The 16,647-nt window shown below is 47.5% G+C and overlaps 1 protein-coding gene across 7 annotated transcripts in view; it reads left to right on the plus strand.

The window, feature by feature from the left end:
* NPAS3 (neuronal PAS domain protein 3) overlaps positions 1 to 16,647 on the plus strand; it is a 687,349-nt gene that overhangs the window by 527,261 nt on the left and 143,441 nt on the right. The gene's annotated exons all lie outside the window — the stretch shown is intronic.

A 16,647-nucleotide genomic window follows, 5' to 3' on the forward strand; every position in this document is an offset into this window, starting at 1 on the left:
GAAGTCTCCTGGTCTGTCTCCTGTTTATCCTGACCTCTTATGGTTTGTCTCTTGCTTATACTGACCTCTCCTGGTTTTTCTCCTGTTTATCCTGACCTCTCCTAACTTATTTCCTGTTTTTCCTGACTTCTCTTGGCTTGTTTCCTGTTTATCCTGGCATCTCCTGGTTTGTCTCCTGTTTACCCTGAGTTCTCCTGGTTGGCCTCCTGTTTATCCTGATCTCTCCTGGTTTGTCTCCTGTTTATCCTGGCATCTCCTGGTTTGTCTCCTGTTTATCCCGATCTCTCCTGGTTGGCCTTCTGTTTATCCTGACCTCTCCTGGTTTGTCTCCTGTTTATCCTGATCTCTCCTGGTTGGCCTCCTGTTTATCCTGACCTCTCCTGGTTTGTCTCCTGTTTATCCTGGCATCTCCTGGTTTGTCTCCTGTTTATCCTGATCTCTCCTGGTTGGCCTCCTGTTTATCCTGACCTCTCCTGGCTTGCCTTCCTTTTATCCTGACATCTCCACTCCTGTCCTTGCCTATGTTTTCTGTATCTCTGCTGTTTGTCCCATCCCTGTCTTGACCGTTATGACCACGTCTCTGGATTTTGTGTTGTACATCTCCTATGTCTGACCCTCCGGTCAGCTGCTACAGCCGCTGGGACTGCCCTGGAGTAACACCTGGTGGCTACCTGCAGCCCAGCCTATCCTCCCCATCGGTGGACCAGTTAGGTGGTTATTTACGCCCCATCCAGGGTGGGTCCACACCGCCAGCTGTCACAGACCACAGTGTGAATGTGTGGAGCATGGTTATAGGAAAGTATTTATCTTGTCTCCTTTTTCAAATATAACTCTACAGACATGCTAATACATAGAGCCGCTTTACAGAGGGCAGAAGAAGCGATGAGCGGAGATTTGAGGCGGGAGAGAGGAAATTGTAAGATCCAGGAAGAGGGGCGTAGAATTCCCAGGACACAGTTCACTGGCTGTATTATCAGCGAGCCACGTTCAGATGTCTCACTGCGCGTCCGACAAGGGCATTCTGAAAAGCAAATAGGGGACCATGCGAGCAAATTGATTTCTCAGGGGCTGCAAGACTCCCCTCCCTTCTAGAAGAGCCAGGCACATGGCCGCCAATGGCTGGGAGCTGTCCAAGTGCTGAGGAGAGATAATGCCAGTGATCCCTGGGGAATCTTATCACTCGGCGCAGGGCCTGACTTTCAGAGTCAAGGTTCCTATGTTTTCATTGCTTAAGGGAGGAGACAGGTGTATTTGTAGCCTAAACCCAACCATGGATGGGGTAATTGCCGACCAAGGGAACTTAACTCATTCATTAAAGATTGCTGCAAAGAAAATTATAACCTGAAAAATGAAGATGACAACATCCTCTTAAATTTTGTATAGTTAAGGGGTTTGTAGTCCAACTATTAGGGTTCCTTCCCGGTATACAAACATCGACACCAAATAATAACCCATATGGCTCCGGGAAAATAAGAGCTTTGAACCGCTTACATTGTAAAGTCTTGGGAGAGGTGCAAGCTTCCTATCCTCCCCCATTCCTAAATGTTATTCCTGCCAACCCCCACCCTCTCGCCTCTTCTTCATCCTCTGTTGATAAATGAGCGCACGCTGCTAGCAGTAATTCATATTTCATCTCGGTGACACCCGCTGATCATTGGTGTTAGTTAGGGAGGCTAATATTAAAGATGTCAACAGGAAGCTGCAATGTGTGTACAGCGCTGACAAATACTGCGCAGCGCCTATTCCAGGGCATTAACCCTCGCAGCTTTATAGCACGGGCGCCTCTTATTATTGGGGGTGTCTTATAAGAAATGAGGGATAGACTACTGTAATTGGCAAAGTCCACTTATATATATAATGTAACATTTATATATATCCTTTAAATTTAAGAGGTTAATGATAAATGAATGCATGCGTGAAATACTATTAAAAATGCCACAATGTATCAATTATATGGACTTATATTAAATATTTACAAAAAGATATGTATGGGTTGTTTTTTCTATAAATTGTATCTTTTATTATATATACATTGCAGATACAGGTAAGCAATTTATAATGTAAGAGCTCATTCCAATTTGTATTTCACACGCCAGGGGGTGATATTATTGAGCCCCAGACAGTAATGTATCTGCCTGTAATCACGGGGCTGTTGTGTAACATTGCAGCCAATCAGACCTGTTGTTAATGGTCGTTAGTCTGATAATGACTCCAGTGTTTCGGGTGAGCTATTTACTCTTCCAGGATTGGTGCTATGTAGGGAAGAATGGGGGGCTAACATAAATAGGGCTGTACGTGTTAAATATTTCCACACTGTTAAAGGAATTTTTTTTAGCATTGGTCCCCAGTCCTCCCATGTGATCTGCCCCTTATGCCCTCTGCCCCTCCACATTCTGTAATTTAGTTTTTCGGTCCCTGTCGCCCTGAGCAGCACCTCCCGCCTGCTCCATGAATGATGTGCTAATCCATTCTCTGCCTCAGACAAGTGTATCGACCTGCTCTAAACAGACCGCAGGGCTCACACTGAAATGAAAAGCTCAGCTGCGCTCATTCAATGGCAAATGCAGCAGCTTTCCTCCCACCTCTCCATTGCTCTGCTCCCTCACCTTCTGTCATCATTCCTTCACCTTCTATCATGGCCTGTGCACCTTCTATCACCACCTTTCACCTGCTATCATGGCCTGTGCACCTACTGTGACAATCCTTCACCTTCTATCATGGCCGTTGCACCTACCGTCACCACCCATCATTTTTTATCATGGCTTATACCCCTAAAGTCACCTCCCTTCACCTTTTATCATGGCCTGTGCACTTTCTGACACCACTCTTCACCTTCTATCATGGCCTGTGCACCTACTGTTACCACCCCTCACCTTCTGTCGTGGCCTGTGCACCTTCTGTCACCAGTCTTCACCTTCTATCATGGATGATGTACCTACTGTGACCACCCTTCACCTTCTGTAATGGCCGGTGCACCTACTGTTACCACCCTTCATCTTTTATCATGGCCTGTGTACCCACAGTCACCACCCTTCACCTTCTATCATGACTTGTGCACTTTCTGCCACCACTCTTCACCGTCTATCATGGCCGGTTTAACTACTGGGACTACCCTTCACCTTCTATCATGGTCGTTGCACCTACTGTCACCACCCTTCATTTTTTATCATGGCGTGTCCCCTAAAGTCACCTTCATTCACCTTCTATCATGGCCTGTGCACTTTCTGACACCACTCTTCACCTTCTATCATGGCCTTTGCACCGAATGTTACCACCCTTTACCTTCTATCATGGCCTGTGCACCTTCTGTCACTACCCTTCACCTTCTGTCATGGCCTATGCACCTTCTATCACCACCCTTCACCTTCTATCATGGCTTGTGCACCTTATATCACCATCTTTCACCTTCTATCATGGCCTGTGCCCCTACTGTCACTACCCTTCACCTTCTATCATGGCTGGTGTACCTACTCTGACCACCCTTCACCTTTTATCATGGCTGTTACACCTACTGTCACCATCCTTCACCTTTTATCATGGCCTGTGCACCTACTGTTAACACCCTTCATCTTTTATCATGGTCTGCGCACCAACAGTCGTCACCACCCTTCATCTTCTATCATGGTCCGCATGCCTTCTGTCACAACCCTTCACCTTTTATCATGGCCTGTGCACCTTCTGTCACCACCCTTCACCTTCTGTCATGGCCTGTGCACCTTCTGTCATGACCCATCACCTTCTATCATGGCCTGCACACCTTCTATCACCACCCTTTACCTTCTGTCAATCCTGTGAACCTTGTATCACCACCCTTCACCTCTATCATTGCCTGTGCACCTTCTATCACCACATTTCTCCTTCTATCATGGTCTGTTCACCTTCTATCACCACCCTTCACCTTCTTTCATAGCCTGTGCATCTACTGCCACCACTCTTCACCTTCGATCATGGCTTGTGCACCTACTGCCAAAACTTTTCACCTTCGATCATGGCCTGTGCACCTACTGCCACCACTCTTCACCTTCTATCATGGCATGTGCACCTACTGCCACCATTCTTCACCTTCAATCATGGCCTGTGCACCTACTGCCACCACTCTTCACCTTCAATCATGGCCTGTGCACCTACTGCCACCACTCTTCACCTTCAATCATGGCCTGTGCACCTACTGCCACCACTCTTCACCTTCAATCATGGCCCATATACCTACAATCACCACCCTTCACCTCGTTAGACTCAGTTCATATAAAAATTCATCTATTTTTCATCCTGGAAACACAAGGCCAGATTGGGTGAGGTATTCCTTATATACAAAAAAACCACGAACACGTGGTCCGTATTTGACATCTGTATGACATTTATTTATTTTTTTAGTGCACAAAAAAAGGTTTTTAAATACTTGCAGTGTATTCTTGAAAAAAACTGATGCCGTATAGATCATGATCTTTTGTTATGGTGCACATTTCTTATTTTTTTGAGGGGGGAGGTGAGATGATAATAATTTTTATCAATATATAATAGTCATCTACACCATAAATTGGTGGTACATTGGTATGAAGGAATGAGTGTCAGGCTTTTTTGTATTGCTCAATTTGTAAGATATAATAAAAAAGATCCATAAAGCTCAGATGACAGAGTGGTGCCACCAAATCAGTGACTTCTGTGGGACTACATGCATTTGTATAACTTTGTTTTCTCCATTTGCACCCACATCTGGTAACATTTATATTGTTTGCACTTGTAATTTATGTTGTTTGTATAGTTTTGTGTACAGTTCTTCTGTATGTCCTTTTATATTGTTTCGGCTCTCGGATTCGCCTTTTTGGTTGTTCCGAGCTCTAAATTCGGTTCTTGTGTGATCATTTACTCATTACAGGTTAATTTTTCGATCTGATTCCAGTTATTCTCTTGTCACCTGTGATTTGGGATCACCGTGTGCTTCCACATTAGACGTTCTCGTCTCGGGTCGCGTGGTTTGCACCTTGATACTTTCTGTTAAATTGAAGACCATTGGACCCACTCATTTTCGGTTGCTTTCTGATTTGTTTGCTGTATTGTCTCCTGTTATTACTATTGATTTGTACACCGTCGACATTTTCAGTGATGCTGTAAATCACTAAATTTAAAGGTAGATTTTCGAAGATCTATCTATAAAGACCGTGGGCGCTCCGGCTACCATCCTATAAGGTGTGGCGGCCTCGGCCCCTGTACGCTGAGTGCGCAGCCCTGATATTTGTTTGTGTAAATGGAATGAATGATACTCGGCGCGGGCTGTGCCAGATGGGTAATAAAGATTCAAGCCGAGAATATTATACCCAGCTCAGCATGGGAAAACAAACAGTCAGACTGCCAGCTCTGCACACACATATATCACCCGCCGTAACACTGTACACTGGATCCGCCATATGCGGGAAGCATTTTACTATAGATTTATGTCTGCACATATACTTTACATACGCAATTATGTATCACTATTAACATAACGTTCTGCTACAGTTTATTGTTAGCTGCCTGTGTAATGCTAGAAAAACTGCATGTAAGGGAATTATATTTTAATATTAAGCAAAATATAAATATATGGTGTTTATAGAAGTTTTATTTTTTTGATTCCTCGTCTAAAACAAGCAGGAGGCACACTTTCTTTACACTGCTCGGCCCTATGTAAGCAAGGTAATATTGTCAGGGCATAATTCCAGAAATAAACCATTGATTCCTCTTATAATAAGATTAATATTTAGTCACTTATATAGCACCATTAATTCCATAGCACTTTACATACATCAGAAACACTATCCCCATTGGGGCTCACAATCTAAATGAAAATGCACAAAACCACAAACTAAGTTGAGAGGTGGATGTAGCACTGTCCATTCAAGCCTCTGGGAACTAGGGGGAGACCTCACCCAAAGGTTACATGTGCTGGCTAGACATGCACTTTCTAACTAAGAAAAAATATATTTACATTTAATACATTTGTGTTTGTTATTTCTGTCATTTTTAATGTAGTCAGGCTTAATACAAATGTAGAACCCATATGTAAAAAAAAAAAGCATTATATAGTATATAGAAGAGTGAAGAGAGCTGCAAAGCAAAAGTAAGGCTACTTTCACACATCCGGCTTGAGCCCTGCGGCTCAATCCGGCTGTGCAAGCTATGCAACGGATGCGGTGAAAACACCGCATCCTTTGCATAAGTTTTTCCCATGCGGCCCGCCCGGTTTTTGCCGCTTGCGGCATGCTACTGAGTATGCGCAGTGGCAAAAACCGCATGCGGCGGCCGAATGCGGTATTTGCCGCATCGCGCCGCATCCGGCCGCCATAGGCATGCATTGAGAGATGCGCCGCATCGGCCGAATGCGGCGCGATGCGGTTTTTTTTTGCCGCACGAAAAAACGTGCCAGGCAACGTTCCATTCGGCCGCCGCATCGGCTAAATCTGCCGCATGCGGCAAAAACCGGATGGAACGCAAGGCCATGCGGCACTAATTAAAGTCTATGCAGGAAAATCGCAACCGGCAGCAAAAAAAACCGGTTGCGATTTTCCTGCAAAGTGCCGGATTGTGCCGCAGAAGAAAAACCGGAGGTGTGAAAGTACCCTAATAGCAAAAATGGTATTTATCTAAAACTCTCCTGCCCAGCCAGAGCTCTCCTGCCCAGACAAAGCTCTCCTGCCCAGACGGGGCTCTCCTGCCCAGACAAAGCTCTCCTGCCCAGACAAAGCTCTCCTGCCCAGACGGGGCTCTCCTGCCCAGACGGGGCTTTCCTACCCAGACAGGGCTCTCCTTCCCAGACGAAGCTCTCCTCCACAGAAAGGGTTCTCCTCCAGGGAAAGGGTTCTTCTGCCCAGAAAGGGTTCTCCTGCCCAGACGGCGCTCTCCTGCCCAGACGGGGGACCTCCTGCCCAGACGGGGGACCTCCTGCCCAGACGGGGCTCTCCTGCTCAGACAAGGCTCACCTGCCCAGATGGGGCTCTCCTGCCTAGACGGGGCTCTTCTGCCCAGCCAGTGCTCTCCTCCCCAGATGGGGCTCTCCCCCCCAGACAGGGCTCTCCTACCCAGACAAGGCTCTCCTGCCCAGACAGGGCTCTCCTGCCCAGACAGAGCTCTCCTGCCCAGACGTGGCTCCCCTGCCCAGACGGGGCTCTCCTGCCCAGACGGGGCTCTCCTGCCCAGACGGGGCTCTCCTGCGCAGACGTGGCTCTCCTGCGCAGACGTGGCTCTCCTGCGCAGACGTGGCTCTCCTGCGCAGACGTGGCTCTCCTGCGCAGACGTGGCTCTCCTGCGCAGACGGGGCTCTCCTGCGCAGACGGGGCTCTCCTGCGCAGACGGGGCTCTCCTGCGCAGACGGGGCTCTCCTGCGCAGACGGGGCTCACCTACCCAGACAAGGCTCCCCTCCCTAGACGGGGCTCTCCTGCGCATAAGGGGCTCTCCCGCGCAGGCAAGGCTCGCCTACCCAGACAAGGATCTCCTCCCCAGACAGGGCTCTCCTGCCCACAGTGGCGTCTCCTCCCCAGAAAGGATTCTCCTGCCCAGAAAGGGGTTCTCCTGCCCAGGCGGGGTTCTCCTCTCCAGATGAGGCTCTCCACTCCAGACAGGGCTCTCCTGCCTAGCCGGGGATCTCCTTCACAGACAGAACTTCTCCCCAGAAGAAGCTCTCCTGCTCAGAGAGGACGTGCTTAGAAATATGTAAAACGTTTGGGCCCATTTAGGGAGGCTGATAATTCGAAAACAAGCATATACTTTTATGAATGTTTATTTCCCGATTATTGGCTTATCAAAATAGGTTTGTAATCATTGCTCTTTCATCGAACAAGATTATTTTAATGTAAGCCTAGCTATGTGTGCACACAAGTCTGCATCTCCTGGAAAAAAAACGCATGAAAAAGAAGGTGCATTTTTGGTGTCTTTTCAAATGCGTTTTTAATAATGAAATCAATGGGTAGAAGGCCTGAAAATCGCAAGGAAAAAGGCACCAAGAATTGCCATGCTGCAGATTATATACTGCACCAAACCTGCAAGGAAAAAATAAGCAACGTGCGCTCAGAATTTGTATTGACTTTGCGGGCATAATGATAGGCATGCAGATACAAAACCGCACCAAACAAAAGTATCAAAAGCGCGCTGTGTACACATGGCCTATCAATCACTATTATTCATGCTGTTGCACATACCTGTCTATTACACCACTGCCGTCTTGCATTTAACCAATCAGCGGTTGTTTAATGGCCGAGGTCCTCACATCCACACGGGTCTTTATACAGGTCAAATGCGTACAATATATTGCCACTGTGTGATAATAAAGCGCACATATTCCCTTTAATGAATCCTGCATCAGCACAACAATGGAGATAATTGCTGCTAATAAAACAATAAACTGTTGCTACAAGGATGTTCCAGCTATACGGGGCTCCCAATCTCTCCCAGATTCCTGCAGAACAACACAATTTATATTCCGACAAAATGAACAGATGTAAAAAGTTGTAATTCAATGATTATGTTGCTATCTTTGTCTCTTTTTGAGGAATTAGGTATTGCACTCGTGGGAAGTCACATTTTATGCCTTGTTGGGATAATGAATATTATGGTAATATGCAGAGAATGTGAATTTTGGAAAGTTAGGAGCGGGAGGAGGCAGCTAGCAGGTCCCCTGTGCATGGTAATAAATAGGAAGTAAATTTGTCATTATAGCCTGAATCCGCGTGTGCTGGGGGGCGTTCAAGGCACCAGATTTAATTAAATCCTTTTTTAATATACAGACATCTAAACTGCATAATTCCCCTGTACTGCAAAACGGAGAGCAATATTAAGACAAACAGTCAGCGTGGATTACTAAACGTCTGCGAGAAGAGAGTCAATAGATGCAGTCTGCAGAGGCTGGGCATCCTGGAGCAGATTAACCCCTGCCCCGCTGAAGAGCAGATTATGTTCCCCATCCCTTCCATTATTACACATGCATGCTTCCACATATGTGTCACAGTTCCGATGCACGGAGCATTTTATGCTGTTATGTTCTGCCTTGCTCTCCTGCAGAGCCGGTACTTGCTATTCCTTTGCGCAAAGCCTTTTGCAGGTTGGAGGTTCTGCTGTTTGTCTTGAACACCTATGGACGGGTTGTCTCTCAGCTCTGGGTTCTAGGCTGGTCCTGGGAGGTGCCTATGCAGGTACTCCTCGTTCCAAGTGATTGCTCTGCTTCATTTGGGAGAATGCTCGCCTGGAATGTCGCCAGTTGTACTTCCTGTTTATACAGTAGTGCTCTCAGCTCCTGTAGTGTTTAGTGATCTGATCTTGGCTCTCAACTCTGGACTGTTGTTGACTCTTCTCTGTCTGTCTCCCTATTTTTGTTGTTACCTGCTGGCTTCTGACCTCAGACCTCCACCTGACCATGTCCGCACCTGCTCCCTGTATGTACTCTTCTGGAATCATGACCCTTGGCCTGTATCTTGACCTCATATCTGTCTGCTCCCAGTGCCCTGTCGTTACCTCCTGGCTTCTGACTTCGTACCTCCTCCTGACCACGTCCCCGCCTGCCCCCTATATCCTCTACATACTCTCCTGGAATCCTGACCCTCGGCTTGTATCTTGACCTCGTCTCTGTCTGCTCCCAGTGTCCTGTTGTTACCTCCTGGCTTCTGACCTCGGACCTCCTCCTGACCACGTCCCCGCCTGCTACCTGTATCCTCTACGTACTCTCCTGGAATCCTGACCCTCGGCTTGTATCTTGACCTTGTCTCTGTTTGCTCCCAGTGTCCTGTCGTTACCTCCTGGCTTCTGACTTCGGCTTGTCTGACTACCCCTCCATCCACTGCACACAAATGTGTCTAGCACCACCTAGTGATGGACATCACAATATGTAATGTAGGCACAAAATTGTAAGGGACCCATGCATGATAATCTAATGTGAAGTACACGTCTGTGTCACAAGCCAACATTGACTATTCACCGAGTTCCATCTCTTTCTGGACAGTTGTCACTATCTGCTAATATTCAGCTTGGTGCTCTTATGTTCGGCACTTGTCACCTTTGCCAATATTTGTATTTTACCTCTAATACAGCAGAACATGTCATCTCTTCGTAATAACCAAATGTCAGGGACATATACTTTTGTGTTTCTGGCAATATAAAGCTTAATTTGAGAGCATGGGTGGGAGGTGATTGTCACTGAGCTGTAAATCCCCTTGTCATAGTCAGGTCCTCTCATATGTCACTGTCCATCCCGGGTGAAGGATGACTAGTGCCGTCCTCTGACATCCCGTGATGGCTTTGTCCGACTTCCAAGTTCCGTCCCTCTCAGGTATAAATCATCTCTCAACAAGAGGTTTCTAATGAAACCGCACTTCTGAAATATGCATGTTTCCTTTTGGTTGCTTTCCAAGCCTTTCCTCCTGACACCTCCGGTGAAGAGAAGGAGGAGATACTGAAGAAAGTAGCCACTGAAGTGGAAGATCTACAACAAGATAACATTTTAGAACTATGTGACCTTGAAGATGTCTTCCGTAATCATTTTTTACGCCTTTACATCTTTTCTGGGTTTTTTATCTATATTTTTACATTTTTACGGTGAGGCTGTGTGCCCACGATGAGCTTTTATCACGCTGTTTATTTTCGCCGCGACAAACATGCAACATTTTATAGTAACAGCAAAATGGATGGGATTAATAAAAATCTCATACCCACTGTGCTTATTTTTTTTATGCCGCATAAACCTGCGGTGCGTTTTTCCAAGCCGCAGCATGTCAATTTATCCCTGAGATTTCTGTGTGGAATTCCCCATAGACTTGCATTAGATGCAGAAAATCTGCAGTGAAAAAACATACATGCAGCGTAATCGCATCAAATACACATGTAATCTGCACCTAAGGCGGGCTTTGCACGTTGCGACATCGCAAGCCGATGCTGCGATGTCGCATGCGATAGTCCCCACCCCCGTCGCAGGTACGATATCTTGTGATAGCTGGCGTAGCAAACATTATCGCTACATCAGCTTCACATGCACTCACCTGCCCTGCAACCGTCGCTCTGTCCGGTGACCCGCCTCCTTCCTAAGGGGGCGGGTTGTGCGGCGTCATAGCGACGTCACACGGCAGGTGGCCAATAGCGGCGGAGGGGCGGAGATGAGCAGGATGTAAACATCCCGCCCACCTCCTTCCTTCTCATTGCAGCCGGGAGGCAGGTAGGAGATGTTCCTCGCTCCTGCGGCTTTACACACAGCGATGTGTGCTGCCGCAGGAACGAGGAACTACATCGTACCTGTCTCTGCACCGGCATTATGGAAATGTCGGAGAATACACCGATGATACGATAATGACGCTTTTGCGCTCGTTAATCGAATCATCTAGGATTTACACACTACGATGTCGAAAGTGACGCCGGATGTGCGTCACTTTCGATTTGAACCCCACCGACATCGCACGTGCGATGTCGCAACGTGCAAAGCCGCCCTAAGACTGTCAATACCAGGAAGTTTCAAACACAAAACAGCTTTAGTTTGAGCATGACACACCAAACAGAAACAAACACCACAGTGTAAAAAAAACACAGCGTCAAACACCCAAACATAAATCCAATGAAGAAAACACAAGTAAACTAAGCTGCAGAAATTTTTCAGTGTCAAAAAATCAACTCAGGTGTGGCATGAGGAACTAATTGCAAATGACGTGCTGAACCCGGCAGATACATAAAACCCTTACACCGAGGGGGCAACAACAAATCTGTCCCCCTAATGAACCTGTGGATCAATAAACTCGAAACGTACGTTGGGGCTCTTGCTTCTCCACCTTGGCGCAGGTGTGCCTGATCTATTTCTATAACTCCAGCATGGGTATGTACTTTCTACATGTGTTGGTTATGGAATCTTTGCAGTCCATAAATTCTGCTGTCCTCATGTTTTTACTGTGTCCATAATCATTGCTTTACATGTGATTTATTGAACACCGTATATGATTATGTCTATGCATTCTTGATCCCTGAGATATGGTTATCTGTGTTCCCATGCACAATCTCGCCACCCCATTCATTTGATTTTAATTTTTTTATGACTGTTTTTTATACTACAACTCAAGTGTTTGTTCAATTAATTATTCATTACTTGCGCGTTACACTCCTTTTTTCTGCTGTGTTTTGTTATCGATTTTTACTGCTGGTTAGTATAAACTATGTGACCACCAGTATAAGGCTATGTAATCATTTCCATTTTTGGATCAGTTTGGAAAATGCAAAAACGATACATTGACTCTCCATTGACTTTAATGGTGACGGTTCTGTTAACAGATGTGACAAAATGTGTCATTCGTTAGGTCCAATCCATTAGCCATCCGTTGTTGCCGGACTTTTCTTTAACGGATCCAAATATGGATGTCTAACAGTTCCCAAATTTGATCACCAGCCAAGGTAAAGCAGACAGCTGGGCTCTGCTACTCTGAGCCTGGGGAGGCCCATTGTTATTGGACCCTCCTCAGACTAAAAAAATAGCAGGCCGCAGCTGCCCCATAAGTGGCCCATTTATTATTTTGCGTCAATACTGGCACTTGACCTCGGCTCATTCCGTCGCCCTGGTGCAGTGGCAAATGGGGTAATATATGGGGTTGATGACAGCAGTGACGTCCTGAGTTCAGCTGAGATCATGAGGTCATCTCAGATCACTGTAGTGCTATTCATACAGCAGTGTGTGAGTGGCCGCAGGCGTAACAAGCAGTGATGTCATGAGGTCACCTCAGTTCAATGCTCAATGCTGTTCTCAAACAACATATCGCAAGAGCCTGCAACGTTAACCCACGTCACAGCCATGGGCTCTCACAATAGTTGGCGTGAGAACGGCCCTGAACATTGAACTCAGTGATGAGTGGTGACGTCTCGAGTTCAGCTGAGTTCATTCCCGTCACCAATGGTCACGCCCGTGGCCGCTCACACACTGCTGCACCTAGGCTGCATCTCAGTTCACTGCAGTTCTTCTCACAGCAGTCACTGCTGTGACGGGAGTGTACAAGAGAGCAAAGGATGGACGAGGCCGAGGGACGATCCAACAGGTTTATTCACAAGAACACTGGAACAGCACACGATAAGTCCACGTAAAACAGATTCGGGGGCCCTTCCCGACAATCCTCGGACCGGATAACAAAGCAATCGTCCTTACAGTAGTCCAAAGAGTTCCACACAATCCCACGGGCCGCCACACAGGCCTAGCTCCGTCCGTGTCCACAGCCACCCAGGCTGGGGCTCCTGCTCCCTTCAAGTTTCAGCTCACTCTGACTGAATCTCCCAGGTAAGCAGAGTTTACACTAGTTGGACTCTAGGCCCACCTCCCCCTACTCCCAGGGATGGAAGTGCCTCAAGAGGATATAACCTTGCATTTTAGGGGGTGATTACCTACAACAATAGAAATGTACACAGAAGTAGTTCAAATAAGACAATGAACCCAGCTTGAATAGGAATCTGTACAGCAAGATACACCTCCCCCAAGGAAATACATGAATTACAACTAATACAACCAGGAAAATATACATATCATGACATAGTATCACAGCATATACAGTGAGAGGGTAAATTACATCTTCACAATCCCTCCCCCTCCCAACTTGTGTACGTACTAGGGACCTCTACAGGTCACTGGTTAAGTACACACAGGCAGAGCGTTACTTACATGTGGCTTCATGCAGCCACGAATTGGCATCGTAGCTCTCCCACATCATTGCCCAGGAGAACAGCTGCAGGCAGACCACCCATCACCCCAACCACACATCGCCTGACCCCAAAACCAAAGTTCAGATCCACAGTGGCTGTGGGAATAGTCCTCCATTGTCCACCAGCCAGTTCAATAACAATCCCAGGTCCTCTATGGATTGCCTCAGGCCGAACCACTCGGGGATCAGCCAGTGTGAGGAAAGCACCCGAGTCACAAAGTCTCTGTCCATCCAGCACAACCTCCTGCAAGTGCTTACCTCGATGAGCAGAAGTCGTCATAACTGCGGGTCGCACCCCGTAAACTCCTGGTGGTGCAACATGGGGGGCTGAGTCACTAGGCCAGTCCTCACATAACGGTGCCACATCTTCCTCCATGGCACTGGGCTGTAAATAATTAACAATCCGATTGGGTGCAGGATCAGTCCTCATTTGAACAGCTGGGCAGGAGACTTGCCGATGCCCTGGCTGTCCACATTGATAGCATCTGAGCTGGGTCTCCCTCCATCCAAGGCGTCCTCTTGGGTAAGGGGTAGGGGAACTTGGAGGCCGGCTCCCACCTGAAGGTGCTGTAGGGGTTTGAGGATGATTCCTCCATGGCCTGGCTGGGCATGAGGCCTGCAAATGCCCGGGATGCCTACAAACATAACACCTGCGCTCTGTTACTTCCTCTCCCCGGCGTATTCCAGAAAGTGCAGTAGAAGCAACTGGAGGCACATTAACACGGGTATCAACATGTGGTGGCTTAGAGGAACGGGGAACAATGGGGACAGAATAACTGGGGGCATTCGGTGTTGTGGAGCTGTTAGGCGTCTCTCCATCCTCCAACAGAACCCTCCACTGAGGCTTGATGGTGAGAGCCTCATCAGCGAGAGCAGCAGCTTCCTCCACTGTCGCTGGTTTTCTCTCACGCACCCATTCCCGGATCTCAGCGGGGCACTGGGCAAAGAATTGTTCTTTTAGGATGACCTGCAGGAAGGTCTCCCAAGATAAGGCCTCCTCTGCCTCCAGCCAGCGATTACATATTTGTTTGAGTCTATGAGCATATATCTTAAAAGACACTTCCCCATCACAGGCTAAAGCACGGAACTGAGTCCTGTAAGTGTCTGGGGTCACAGCATAATGTTCTAGAATAGTCTGTTTAATATCCGCATACTCACAGTTCCACCGAGGGTCCATAGCTCTATAGGCTTCAGCAGCTCCCCCCTCTAGGAGCCCAACCAGATGCCGGACACGCTCCCTGTCCGGGACTTCCATTAATCGACACTGATGCTCAAAGTCCTGGAAGAAGCCCTCAATGTCGCCTGCAGCCTCATTAAACGGCTTAAAGTCTTTGCGGGACACCCTGGGAAGTTCCCTCATGATGGGTGCTGGGGTTACAGTCTGTCTGGAACCTCTCGCGGCTTCCACAGCGAGCTCCTTATCCAGCAGTGCCATCTCCTCCATCCTGCGCTCCTTCTCTTTAGCTCCACGCATGGCCTCCCTCTTATCTTCTATGGTGGCCTCATCTCCAAGCAGTGCCATCTCCTCCTTGTACCACACAACCCATTGACTTTTTTGGGTATTCACCTCCGGCTGCCGTCTTTCTTCCGTTTGCTGTGAGGATCCTTCCTCCACGTCATTTTGCGAGCAGACTCCTTCTAGCACCTCAATCAGCTGCTCCTTGGAGAGTCCTTTGAAACGAACTCCTACTTCACGGGCCTTTGATTGCAGGCTCCCCAAAGTCCAGGTCTTGTAGTCTGCAGTGCTGGTTCCTGATGTTGAGCCATTGTCCTCCATTCCTTCTGCTCTGATCCCAGCGCTGCCAACCAGTTTGTGACGGGAGTGTACAAGAGAGCAAAGGATGGACGAGGCCGAGGGACGATCCAACAGGTTTATTCACAAGAACACTGGAACAGCACACGATAAGTCCACGTAAAACAGATTCGGGGGCCCTTCCCGACAATCCTCGGACCGGATAACAAAGCAATCGTCCTTACAGTAGTCCAAAGAGTTCCACACAATCCCACGGGCCGCCACACAGGCCTAGCTCCGTCCGTGTCCACAGCCACCCAGGCTGGGGCTCCTGCTCCCTTCAAGTTTCAGCTCACTCTGACTGAATCTCCCAGGTAAGCAGAGTTTACACTAGTTGGACTCTAGGCCCACCTCCCCCTACTCCCAGGGATGGAAGTGCCTCAAGAGGATATAACCTTGCATTTTAGGGGGTGATTACCTACAACAATAGAAATGTACACAGAAGTAGTTCAAATAAGACAATGAACCCAGCTTGAATAGGAATCTGTACAGCAAGATACACCTCCCCCAAGGAAATACATGAATTACAACTAATACAACCAGGAAAATATACATATCATGACATAGTATCACAGCATATACAGTGAGAGGGTAAATTACATCTTCACAACTGCTCTCCCAGCTAATGGTGAACATTCTATTCATTGACTGGGACAGCAAGTATGAGATAGTCATGGGACCCCCTTACTGGATTACGCCGGACATGTATTAAGGCTCTGCCGGGGAAAACAATTGGTGAAACAGGGTGTCTCTTGTCTTTATTTTGTAAGTTTCTCTTTATATGTCTTCCAGGTTTGCTTTTTGTTGGACCGTCGTGGGACATCGGTTTGGATTACGTCGGACTTTTTTTTTAGTAAATTGGTGAACGAGAGCTGTAGTCGGGGGGTGTTTATCCAAGTGATATTTTATTTTGTTTTTTCAACTACTAGATTAGTAATGGGGGTGTCTGCTAAACGTCCACCCATTACTAATACCAGGGCTTATTGGCAGCTGGCAATTCACAGCTGGCATCAACCCATTTATTACCACTGCACCAGCGCAACGGGAGGAGCCAAGGCGAAATGCCAGGATTGCCACATCTAATGCATGCGCCAGTTCTGGAGTGGCTGCAACATGCTATTTTTATATTGGGGAGGACTCAATAATCATGGCCCTCCCCAGCCCGAGAATACCAGACCTCA

This window comes from Anomaloglossus baeobatrachus, chromosome 12 (genome assembly GCF_048569485.1).
Source record: "Anomaloglossus baeobatrachus isolate aAnoBae1 chromosome 12, aAnoBae1.hap1, whole genome shotgun sequence".
Classification (NCBI taxonomy): Eukaryota; Metazoa; Chordata; class Amphibia; order Anura; family Aromobatidae; genus Anomaloglossus; species Anomaloglossus baeobatrachus.